Genomic DNA, 12,884 nt, shown 5'->3' on the forward strand with positions numbered 1-12,884 from the left:
GGGGCTCAGACGTCAGTACCTGCTGAGTGAGCTCAGGCAATTCGCTTTATCTCTCTGTGCTTTGGCTTTCTCAGCTATAGATTGGAGCGATAGAGGACCTTCCGCATTATATTGCCGTGAAGTCTTAGCGCAGAGACTGGCACTCGGTAAGCACTCTAAATCCTTGCCTGCAGTAAGACTAGTAATAGTATCATCTGCTCCGAGCCTTTGCCTCTGCTGTTCTCTCTAGAATGCCCTTCCTTCACCTGGCTAGCACCTGCCCAACTTTCAGGACCTGGCCCAGGCATTGTTTCTCCCATAAATCCATGTCTCCCTAGGTGTCCGTCACTCCCACCCCTACCCAACCCTGCTTGGCCGTCCCCTCCCCCACCCTCTGAGCAGCCAGGCTCTTTTCCCCAAGGAAAAGGAGAAGTCTCTGTTCCCATGAGCACCCAGGCCAGGGGTTCATCTCACTCTGGGACCCTCCCTCACACAGGCTTCCCAAGAGCTGGGTCATGGGAAATGTTTGTATATTCTAAGTGCATTGTAGCAGTTCTGCCTCCCAGACCCTGGAAATCTCTCCTTTTTCTTTAAAAAAAAAAAAAAAATCATTCTGGGGGCACCAGGGTGGTTCAGTCCGTTAAGCATCTGACTTCAGCCTGGGTCATGATCTCGCAGTTTGTGGGTTCAAGCCCCGCTCACAGCCTGGAGCCTGCTTCGGATTCTGTGTCTCCGTCTCTCTCTGCCCCTGCCCCGCTCACACTCTGTGTCTCTCAAAAATAAATAAACATTGAAAAAACAAAAAGAAAATAAAAAGAAGCGAACCTGGAACTCTTGCCTGTCTGCACTCATCTGACGACACTCCTGATCCCAAGAAGCCCTCAGAGCTTTTCGGTAGTGGTTCTACAGCCTCCTCGGCCAGACTTGCCCACCTTGGGAAGAGGCGATTTGCTGGTTTGAGGCCCGACACCTGGCTTGCATCACAGGTAGGTCACCCTGCTCATCCTGGACTTGACAATGCATTCTTAGCTAGGACGCCAAAAGCACAAGCAACGGGAGAAAACAGAGATACTTTAGACATCATCAATATTAAAACTTTCATGCTTTAAAAAACACCATCAAGGGATGCCTGGGTGGCTCAGTCGGTTAAGCGTCCGAGTTCGGCTCAGGTCATGATCTTACAGTTTGTTAGTTTGAGCCCCGTGTCAGGCTTTGTGCTGACAGCTCAGAGCCTGGAGCCTGCTTTAGATTCTGCATCTCCCTCTCTCTCTGCCCCTTCCCCTGCTCTCTCTCGCTCTCTCTCTAACTCTCAAAAATAAATAAATATTTATTAAAAATTTAAAACACCATCAAGAAAGTGGCATGGGGGGGGCGGGAAACACAGCATGGGAGAAAATATTTGCAAATCACATATCTTATAAAGAAACTATATCCATGATATATAAAGAACGCTTATACCTCAATAATAAAAAGACAAATCATCCAACTCAAAAACGGGCAAAAGATCTGAATAGACATTTCTCCAAGGAGGATACGTAAAGAGAGGAAAAGGCAGGCGCTCATTGTCCCTAGCCGTCAGGGGAACATAAGCCAAAGCCACAGTGAGATAGCTCTTCACGCCCATTGCGGCAACTGTAATACCAAGTTCTGTCAAGAATACAGAGAACTGGGAACCCTCACACGTTGCTCGTAAGAGTGTGCAATGGTGTGGCCAGTTTGGAAAACACTTCGGCAGTTCCTCAGAAGGGTAAACATAGGGTCACCACATGAGCCCGCAGTCCATGCTTTGGAATATACTCAAAAGAACTGAAAACTTGCATACACACACACACACACACACACACACACACAAATGTCCACAGCAGCCTTCTCCACAAGAGCCAAGAAGTGGAAACAGCCCAAATGTCTATCACCTGATAAGTGGATCAGCAGAATGTGGTATATCCATGCGATGGAATGTTACTCGGCCGTAGAAAGGGCCGGAATACTGATGTGTGCTATGACGCGGATAAGCCTTGACCACATTATGCTGAGCGAGAGGAGACGCACACAAAAGGCTTCTTCTGTCCTGCGTGATTTCATTTATGTGAACTGTTGGTAACAGGTAAACCCACAGAGGCAGAGAGGAGGTTAGTGAGTGCCCGGGGCTGGCAGTGGGGGCGAAGGGAAAGGGGGAGTGGTTACTAATGGGTGCGGGGTGGGGCTTGGGGGGTGACAAGTATGTCCTAAACTTGGTTGTGCTAATGACTGCCTGACTCCAGAACTACTAAAAACAACTGAACTGCATTCCTTAAAGAGGTGAGTTGTATGACATGTGAATTCTATCTCAATAATACTCCTATAATAATAATAATAAATAATAATAATAAAAGCAGCTATGGACTCATAATGGCCTGGCTCTGGGGTCGCGGGTGGTGGGCACAACCTCTTCTCAGTTGTACCCTCTCCTTCCCAGCTCCTGTCCATCAGCCCGACCCTTACCTGAGGACTCCTTCCTGCGCCCCCCCTTCTCCTTCAGTCACCCCAGGTAATGTCTCCTTCTTGCCCCTCTCCCATCTAGGTGCCCTCGATGTGAGGCATGCTCTCGGCCCCCTCGCTCTATTCAGGAGCTGTCATCTGAGCTGCTGGGTGCTGGACTCATGTCCCTCTCTCCTGATTAGAATGACAGTGACAATTATGACTGCGATGATAATAGCTATAACACTTATGCGGTTCCACTGTGCACTAGGTGCGGTGGCTGTACTGAAGCACAGAAGCCGCCTCCCCCCTCACCAGGGCTTCTGGAATCCACCCCACCCCACCCAGGACCTCCCATGCCCATGAGGCTGGCCCGTCCAGGCCCTCAGTGCGCCCCGGGCTCCCGGAGCAGGCTCCCCACGGCAGAAATGACTCAGGCCCACCCACTGATGCCCAGCTCTGTTCCAGGAACAGCATTTAAACGAAGTGACTCAGGGCCCAGATGAGTAAGGCCGATATTCAGCCCGACAGACAGACAGACAGACAGATAGAACATTGTAGTTGGTGTGCATGGCCTGCAGTCCGTAGGTGCCGCGGGCCCTCTATAGGACCTGTCTGAGCTCACACGCTCAGGAATTGGGTTCAGAGGACAGGGCTTGCTCCTGCCACCCCTGGGGCCGCGGAAATACCCCCAGGGCCGCCCCCCCATCCCAGCTGCGGGGAGGAGCCCCCAGCCTACCTGCCTTCTGACAGGATCACTTCTTTTCTGTGCCAAGCACAGCCCTTCCCCAGGGCTCTATGATCTAGTTTTTCTTTTCCTACCTTAGAAATAGCTCATCGCAAGTTTACCCACAAGCCCTGCTGAGGGCAGAGGGCCCCGCACCCCCAGGAGGAGACACTCACAGATTAGGAATTTCTGAGGGCACAGCTGGCCTTGTACTGATATTCGAATAATGGTTTTCTTGAGTGACAAGAAAGGAAGATGAGAGGAAGGGAGGAAGGGAGGAAGGGGGGGAGGGAGAAGAGATTCTAGAAGCCCCTGAATCATGGAGTGTCCTTGAATTTGCCTACCGGCTTCACCCTTGCTGGTCTTCCAGTCACTGTGTGACCTTGGGGAAGTTGCGGGGTATCTCTGGGCCTCCTTCTGCCGGCAGCCAGTGAGGAGGTACTAAGATTAGGCCACTGCCTACCGGCTGAGGCTGCTGGGACGTGACTCCAGGCACTGGGGCCTTTCCCAGGCCTCCCGGGTGCTTGGGGCTGGCTCCGGTGGGTCTAGTCTCCACAGCCCACCTCCCTTCTGTCACCCGTCAGCACCTGCCTGGGGCCTTGCTCCTGGCAGGGCCGCCTGGAATGGGCTATGCAAAGTGAATCAAGCGGGTCAGCAGCACTGGCTACAGACCGAAGTGAGCTGCTCAGGGAGAATGGACTGGTAGCTCCCTGTCATTGACTCCTATTGAGCCCCAGGCTGCTGGAGGGTAGCCTTCGGCCCCTTGACCATGGCCCTGACATAGGAACTTCAACCACTCGTCATTCTAGGAGTCTGGAAACTGTCCTGAGGCCTGGGAGGGGTGGGGAGGGGGGAGCTCATCTGGGAAAGAATCTCACAAGCTCTGCCCACCCTTCCACCAGCCTTCTGCTCCTCCTCCGAACAGTCCCCGCATACAGCTGCCCCCCCCACACACATGGCGCCCCCCAGAAGTCACCGTCCACACGTGTGGCACGTACACACAGCCGCTCTGGAATTCTGGCCAAGGGAAGGCCCTCTCCTCCTTCACAAAAAAACAAGGCTGAAATGGAGGGGCAGCCTGTGAGGCCACTGGGCGACAGATGGGGGACTGTCCCCCATCTCCCAGTGCACAGGACAGGGGGCCCCCAGTGCAGAGAGGAAACACCTCAGCTTATTCTGCAGCAAGGCGGCAAAGCGGCTTCAGCAGGGGAGGAAGTCAGGACCGTGAGGGCGGGTCCCACGTGGGGGGTCCCAGGTGGTGGGGACACCCACTGAGGTAAGGCCCTGAGGAGGGAGTGTGGGAGGAGGGGAGGTCGTGAAGGGGGTGAGAGGCAGGGGTGTCATGGGCACCTCCTCTGGGCAGGTTGGCCTTCTGAGGGCCCAGGTAGGGCTGAGGGAAACCTAGGCGTGGGACGGGGAGCACTGAAGGCCAAACCCACTCTGGGGTGTTTTTCTCCTTCTGCATCTACTTTCTTTCTTTCTTTCTTTTTAAAATTTTTTTATTTATTTTGAGAGAGAGAGAGAGAGCAAGCAAGCAGGGAAGGGGCAGAGAGAGAGAGACAGAATGCTCTAAGCCATCAGCACGGAGCCTGACTTGGGGCTCGAACCCATGAACTGTGAGATCATAACCTCATGAAACCAAGAGTCAGACATTTAACCCACTGAGCCACCCAGGCGCCCCCTACATTTGCTTTCTAAAACACATTTTCCTTTAACCCCCTTCCCTGGCCAACAAGACCTGGCTAAGGGGCCACCACCTCCAGGAAGACTTCCCTGATATCCCTAGGGCTCTGGGCAGGGTTAGGTGCCTTCAGGTCTCCTTCCAGCTACCTGCTCTGGCCCAGGCACAGCCCCCTCCCTTGGGTTCTGCCTACCAGTTGCTAAGGGCCTTCATGTAAGACCTAAGGCGGAGCAGTTTTACAAAAGCATTTAGGGACTGAGGCCAAGTGTTTTTGGCAGGCCCTGGTGCCGGTCCAACCCCTCCTCAGCCCCTGGGTCTCAGAGCCCCACTTGGCAAGTGTCTAGGCTCCAAGACTTTCCAGATCCCCTCAAGCCTGGGGTCTTGAGGCACCTGACAGACAGGCAGAAACTCTGGTGCCTACGTCTCACTGAGTAATTGTAGAATAAAGTGCGATGGGAAATCCTTCTCCAGTGCCCAGAAGGGGGAGGTGGTGGCAATTCCAGATGGGGTGCAGGTGTGTCTCTGAGTCCTAAAGACTATACCCAACCAGCTGGCCTGGGCCAGGCTATTCTTCGAGGTTGGCCCCGCTTTCGGCAGAGCTGGCATCAACAATGGGAACGTCAGCCTTCTCTGGGGAGGATCCTTGGGCAACCCGCTTCCTTAGGGGCCACCCTTGGCATCACTGCCAAAGGCTGGTTGTGACATGTGTTTCTGGGTTCCATTCCAGGTGAGATCGGACACCTGAAGGGGCAGGTCGCACACACCCACTCACTCACAGAGTGAAATTCGTGGGCGCGGAAGGTTGAGATGAGGGGCACCCTTGTGCATCCGGCCCCCCGGAAAGGGGGTGAGGTCACTGGTCAAGACACATAGATGTCTGCTGCCAAGGAGGCCATAAACCAGGCTGCCCACAGGGCTTCTGTTGGTGGGTTTTTTTTTTTTAATTTAAAAAAAGTTTAATTGTAAAATATCTGTAACATAAAATTTACCATCTTAACCATTCTTTTTTTTTTTAATTTTTTAATGTTTTATTTATTTTTGAGAGAGAGAGACAGTGTGAGCAGGGGAGGGTCAGAGAAAGACGGAGACACAGAATCTGAAGACAGGCTCCAAGCTCTGAGCTGTCAGCACCGACACAGGGCTCAAACCCACAAACTGTGAGATGATGACCTGAGCCGAAGTCGGATGCTCAACCGACTGAGCCACCCAGGAGCCCCCCATCTTAACCATTCTTAAGCGCATTGAGTGCATTCGCACTGCTGGGCAATCAACCCTGCTGTCCATCCCCAGAGCTCTTTCATCTTCCCCCACTGAAACTCTGCCCATTAAACACTAACCCCTCAGTCCCCAGCCCCAACCCCTGGCACCCACCCTTCTACTTTCTGTCTCTATGACTTTGACTTTAGCAACCTCCTAGAAGTTGAATTATACAGCATTTGTCTTTTTGAGGCTGGCTCATTTCACGTCGCATAACGTCCTCGAGGCTCACCCGCGTTGTGGCGCGTGTCAGTTTCCTTCCTTTTGAAGGTTGAATACTACTCCATTCCATCTACACCGCCCTTTGCCTTCCTATTCGTCCGGTGGTGGACCCTTGGGTTGCTTCCACATTTTGGCTGTTGTGAATAATGGGTGTGCAAACACCTCCCCGGCCCCTCCCCTTTCTATTCTTCCGGTTATATACCCAGAAGTCAGACTGCTGGATCATACAGTGGTTCTATGTTTAATTTCCTGGAGAAAGTCCCTGCTGTTGTTCACAGTGGCTGCACCATTTTACATTCCCACCAGCTGGGCACATGGGACTCAGCCTCTCCACATGCTTGCCAACACTTGGTGTTTTCTGTTTGTTTGTTTGTTTGTTTGTTTGATTGATTGAGAGCGGCCATCCTAATGGGTGTGAGGCAGTGTTGCTGATCTTAATGCCATCTGCTTCCCGCTATTTATTTAGTCCCTGCCTGTGCTGGGCAGAAGGAGGGCTCTGGGGAGTCACAGAGCACAGGCCTCAGCCCCCCAGGACCCTTCATTCTAAATGTTTAGGAGAGACTCACTCTTTGTGAATTTCAGCGTCCAGCTGAGGGTGATGGTCTTGACCACGGTCATGTGACTTCCACTGCCCCCATCAACACTAGGAAAGTCCTGGAGGTGTGGTGGCCTCTCGGGAGGAGCTCCCAGAGGTAAGATAAAAGGGGACACTGCAGTGGCCTCCTGGGACATCTGTCCAGCCGAAGATGCATCTCTAGCAGCGGTCGGCTAACTTTTCCTATAAAGCGTCAGGTTCAATATTTTAGGCTTAGCAGCCCATATGGGTCTCTGTCATAACTAATATATAAATGAATGAGGTAGTGTCTTCCAATAAAACTTTATTTACAGGCAGTAAATTTGGATCTCACATAATTTCATGTCATGCAATATTATTCCTCTTTTGATTTCTTTTCAACCATTTAAACATGTAAAAACCAGGGGCCCCTGGGTGGCTCAGTCGGTTAAGCATCCGACTTCAGCTCAAGTCACGATCTCACAGTCCGTGAGTTCGAGCCCCGCGTCGGACTCTGTGCTGACAGCTCAGAGCCTGGAGCCTGCTTCAGATTCTGTGTCTCTCTCTTTGTCCCTCTTCCGCTCATGCTCTGCTTCTCTCTAAAAAATAAACATTAAAAAAAAAACCTTTAAAATAAATTAAATTAAAATGTTAAAACCATTCAGAGCTTGCAGATTTGGCCCCCTGGCTGCAGGCTATGAAACCCCAAACCCCATTCTGGTTTAAGGTGGCCTTGGAGGGCACAGGGCCCTGCTCCGCCCCTAGGGCAGGACATTCCCCCGGCTCTCTTCAGGGGTCGGGCAGCCCCGGGCAGCCTGGCTCTCTGACGCGGGGCTTCAATGGTGAGCCGTGTGGCCCTGGCCCTCGCGATCTGTTAGCGCTGCGTCCCAATCCACGCCTGGCCCCGTGCCCCCTGTTGCTGGCATCGGCAACCCGAGGGCACTTGCTGAAGGAGGAGATTTGCGACCCAAGATAGGGAATAAGATACCACAAACTCCTGGGGAAACGGTGTTGGAATGCTAGCTTCTTGAAACAGCCCCACAACCCGATCTCAGCTTCGGCCCGGAAGGAGGGTCACGGTCATCCTGGTGGCCCAGACAGGACCAGCCTGGGCTCTGGAAGCCCTAAGGCAGGCAGGAGGAGGCAGGGGAGGGGGGGGTTGCCCCTTTCCGAGAATGAGCCAACTTCACAAGGCTGGCAGGGTGCAGACCCCACAGGCCAGAGCCCCCGTGTCCTGGGGGCTGAGATTTCATTTCCGCTCTTCCCGATCAGACCATGCGACCCAGGGCAGGTCCCTCAGGCCCTCGGCACTCCGGCTTCCTCACCTGTGGAATAGAAACAATGACACTCCCTAGAGCTATGACCGATTAGTGAAAATATGTCAAGGGTTTACAAGAGTTCTAGGCACATTATGAGCACTCAATCAGTGGTAGCAATTATTATTATCATCTCTTTAATCCACACAATAAGCCTATAGGATGAACACTATTATTAGCCTCATTGTATGATGAGGAACCTGAGACACAGAGAGGTTAAGTAATTAGCCCTAGGGCACACAGCAGGGACTGGGTGGGGCTGGAGTGTGGAAAGCCATACCACAGTCTCCGTAGCTTTTAGCCAGTGGCCTGTGTGCTCTCGTGGGAAACCATAGGACCTGAGAGCCCTGGGTCCAGGGAGGACCCCACAGAAAGGTGCCCTGGGGTGAGGAGGCCAAGACCTGCCTTCTCTGGAATGCCTCTCCTTATGCTCCCATGGCCTCACTTCTTGCCTTCGAGAACCTTGTGCACAGTCCTGTATATCACAGGCCAAGCAAGGATCGCATCTGCTTAGGGGGTGACCCTGCAGCCCTGTGCACAGAGTAAGCACAGAGAAAGAGTGTGTGTTGCTACATTCGGCTCCATTAGCTTGGGGGCTCCAGGCAAGGCTGCAACCTCTCTGCACCTCAGCGGTCCCTCTACAGAAGGAGAGGTCGGATGGGTTTCTCTGCAGGTCTGCGATGTAACCAGCTTCTGACGCGTCCTCTGCTTTCAGCAACCTGCCCCACCCCCATCTCCCAAAACACCAAATCTCGGGGCCTTCCCATGACTCACAGAAGACAGAACAACAGCTCTCTTGTTCTCCTTTCACCTGGAAGTGTCCCCCCTTGGGGAGACCACCGGCCTTTCCCACACCAAACCAGTGCATCTCTCTCTCTCTCTTTTCCCACTCGGAATGTCTAGAAGTGGCACAAGCCCACTGAAGCCTGCTCGCTTCTCTGGGTGAGGCTTCTGGAATGCTCTGGTCCACAAGCGAAGCCTGGCAGGCCACGGGCTGACCAGCAGGGATTAGGATGGACTACCAGCGCGTCTCTTGACTGGCCCAGCCACCTCTCCCAGCCCGCTCCAGACAGGCGGCAGGGGAGAGCCCCTCCCAGCCTGGTCCTCCAAAGAGGCAAAACACTGTGTGAAGCCACCATTCTGTCCTATCTTTAGGACAGGGTCTGGCCATGGCGTCCCCAGCCACCAAAGGGCATAGAATAACCCCGCAAGTGGATGTCAGGGGCATGCCTGCCCTCTGCTTGGGAGCTGAAGTTCACATGAAGTTCATGTGACGTTGGCTCAGGATGGCCTGTCCCTCTGAAAGACATCCCAGAACCCTGGGGCCTTGCCTCCCCCAGGGGGACAGCTGCTGGCCAGGGCAGGGGCCTATGGGTGCCGTATGTAACTGTCCCCCAGAAGAGAGCAGTACTCGTACATCATAGGCACTTCCAAAAAAACCAAGGAATTGCAGGATATGAATGAACCATCTCATCTAATCCAATGTCAAACGAGAAAAATACAGGCAAGAGAGGGCAAATGGCTCGCGTGAGATCACACAGCTGAGTGCCAGGGCCCAGATAAGGCAGTCAGTCAGCAGGGATTTACTGAGCACCTACTATGTGCTGGGTGCTGTTCCAGGCAATGGAGATATATCAGTACACAGGCAGACAGGGCCCCTGCCCTTGTGATGCTTATAGTCTGCCTCCAGGGGCCAGTTCCCTGACCCCTCCTCACGCCTGGAGAAAGGCACCTTTCCTGTGCTGAAGTAACAAAGGGGACACTCTGCCCTGGGGCCTTGCTCAGACCCCCGAGGGAAGATGGTGAGCCCCGCTGGGTGGTGGGCTGGCCCGCAGAGCTGACTCTGTACTGCGCACTTCCCGCTCCTACTCAACACGGAGCATTAATTATTAATGTTGAAATAATTGACACTCATTCATGTGCCAGTCACCCACGGGGCAGCGGGGCCCGCATTAACCAATTCATCTCTTGGCAATTGATTAATTAAAGCTGAGCTTTTATAAGACACCCTCGGGTGGCAAAGCATACTTCCCCGGGAGTGGAAGTCAAGGGCAGGGCGGGTGGGCCTTCTTCGGGGTGCCACGAGTCCCGGGGAGGAACCAGGAAGCCAACATGGACCCTTGATTGGAGCCGGGGCACTCGGATGGGCATTGCCTTTGCCCACGGCGACAGCAGAAGCTCATATGGCCTGAACACTCAGAGCAAATTACTTCAGGCTTGTGAAATGCTATTGCATGAGTCACCTCTGGGGCATGGGGTGCTCTGCAAAGGGAGAAAAATAACCAAGGCGTGGTCAGGAGCGCCAATCCGGCCGGAAGAAGTGCTAGCTTTTGGTCCAAGCTGGTGGGAGCCTCTTGCTGAGTCTTGCTGGCCCTCTTAGCCTCAGTTGCTCCATCAGGGAAATGGGTGAGCAGGGTCAGAACTCTCGCCTTGAGCATGTGTTCCTTCATTTAACAGTGTGTGTTGAGCACTAATCCTTCCCAGCCTCAGGACGGTGGAGTGGTGAACAAGGCAGACCCCAGCTCCCCTGGAGTCCAGGCTTGCTGCCTCATGTCAGTGACGGTACATGGAAGACTCCGAGAGGGGCTCCCCAAGCCTTGGGAGTCAGTCCTCCTATCCTGGGGCCCCAAAGGGTGAAGCACAATTACCCAAGTAGAGAGGGGGAGAAAGGGCGTTGGGGGCCAAAGAGGGCATTTGGAGGCACAGAGGTGAAGGTAGTGAGCTGTAGACAGGAAGGGAAGCCTGGGGGGGGTGGCGCAAGGAGGGGCCTGCGGGCTGCGAGGAAGGGGGCTTGGTAAGTGGCAGACTCAGGGCCCTGGGGAGCCCTTTAGCCACCAGACTTCTTCCTGGGGCCGTGGGGTCCTGGAAGAATTTTATACAGGAAAGTGACACGGTCCACCACCACGTTCTACTTAAAGCATTACCCAGGAAGGGCGGGAGAATGCCATGTGGATGTTTCGAAAAAAGCTGTGTGGTCCCGACTGTGGTGCTGGCCTGAGGCTACCAGCATCGAACCGGTGAAGGACACGGCTTTGGGCCCTCTGGGCCAGCCCCTTCCTGGTTCCCTCTGCTGGCCATTCCCCAAAGAAAGGTACGCCTTACCTGTGATGGCTTTGATGTGTCACTCCCCCTGGGGATCAATGAGCCCCAGGATCAGGCCCTGCCAAAGCCACTTGTGCTGTTAGTGCCGAGGAGAGTCACCGCACCTGTCTCAGGAAGGGATGGAGGGGGCCTGGAAGGAGCCCCACGGGGTCCTCAGTGCCTGGCCCAGGGCAGGGAAGTTAGGAAGCCGGTGTCCCAGAGCCGGTGTGGAGCACTTTCCTGCCCAGGGAGCTGGGATGCAGCCCCAGGACCTCATCTGTGGGGGGAGGGGGGACCAGCAGTGACTTACCTCCCTCACAGTGTTCCTGTGAGAAGCCAGAAGATGCCCCACAGCCCCAACGCAGAACCAGACCGCCTTCCATGTCCTCTGGGGCTGCGGGTGGGCCTCCTACCGGGTAAATGAGGCTCCCAAGTAGCCTAAACCCAGGGCTCTTTCCTTGGGGCTCAGAGCTCCGTGGGCGCTGAGATGTCTATCAGAGTCACACGCACATGCCTCGACGGGGGCCAAGGAGAGTCTGTTTCCCACCCAGGGACCCTAGGGCCTCGGGCCCCACTCGAAGGCCCCGCAGTCATGAGGAAGGGGAGTGAGTAGGACACACCCAGCCCTCCCATCCCCCTCATTCCAGATCAGGGCTGGAATTAGCACCGGGGAACCCACCCCGCCACTCACCACCATCCCTGGGAGCAGGGCGGGAGACAGGGTCTGAGAGGGGCCGGGCAGGGGAGGCACTGAGAGTGGAAGTGGGAATGAAGGCCTGGTGGCGAGGAGGTGAGGAGAGGGCCGAGCAGGAGGCTGCCTGAACGGGAGGCAGAGTGAGAGCGGGGACACGTGACTGCAGTCCGCTACCGTGGATCTGGAAGGTCCCTGTAACTGGGTGTGGGTAGTAAAGTCTCCTTTGCGGGGCTCTCTCTGCCCCCCCCCCTGGCCTCAGGGATCGTCTCTGAGGGGGTCTGAGAATCCTTCCTGGGGATCCTGCTTGTACACGAGGCCCGTGTGCATTTTCTCAGCACCTCCATGGGCCGTTGCCCCCCTCAGATTATCTGGGGGTCTGCGGTGACCCCAGGAAGGTGGCCATGCCTGTTCATGGAGGGGCCGTTCTCACCACGTGGGCCCTGCAGGCACCCGGCGGGTAGGAGGAGAGCTGGGCGGCAGCTGAGGGCTTCCGAAGGGCCCCTCCAGGCCACACCCAGCGGCTTGCCCTCCTACCTCCTCCTCCATTTCCCCCAGAACCAGCCCCCCCACCCAGCTTCTCTTAAGAAAACTGAAGGTAGAGGAGGCGCACTTGGAAGGCTGCAGACACCACTGCGCCCTGAGAGCTGTGAGGCCTCCAGCAAGACAGTCTACTTCCTGAGCCTCACCGCCTCATCAGTAAAATGGGTACACCGCACATGTCCAATGGGGAGGCCGTGAAGATTGTGTTGTGAAGCATTATACCTGACGGCTGTGGGTTCTCAATAAATGTTAGCAAACATCGGCGTCACAGTGTTCATGAGTGCTCACTGAATGAATAACGGAGCGAAAGAGGTGTCCTAGAGAGGGCCTCCTGGAGGCAGGGAGAGCCTCTGCGGGGGGGGGGGGGGCCCCCCAGC

General features: G+C 54.8%; 1 non-coding gene across 1 annotated transcript; it reads right to left on the bottom strand.

Annotated features, from left to right (window-relative positions):
* Positions 1-9,085: 9,085 nt before the first annotated feature.
* Positions 9,086-9,213, bottom strand: LOC144224359 (small nucleolar RNA SNORA52). Its single transcript, XR_013333020.1, has one exon. It is a non-coding gene; the product is annotated as a small nucleolar RNA SNORA52 (small nucleolar RNA).
* Positions 9,214-12,884: the final 3,671 nt, after the last annotated feature.

Source organism: Crocuta crocuta, unplaced genomic scaffold (genome assembly GCF_008692635.1).
Source record: "Crocuta crocuta isolate KB4526 unplaced genomic scaffold, BGI_CrCroc_1.0 scaffold548, whole genome shotgun sequence".
Taxonomy (NCBI): Eukaryota; Metazoa; Chordata; class Mammalia; order Carnivora; family Hyaenidae; genus Crocuta; species Crocuta crocuta.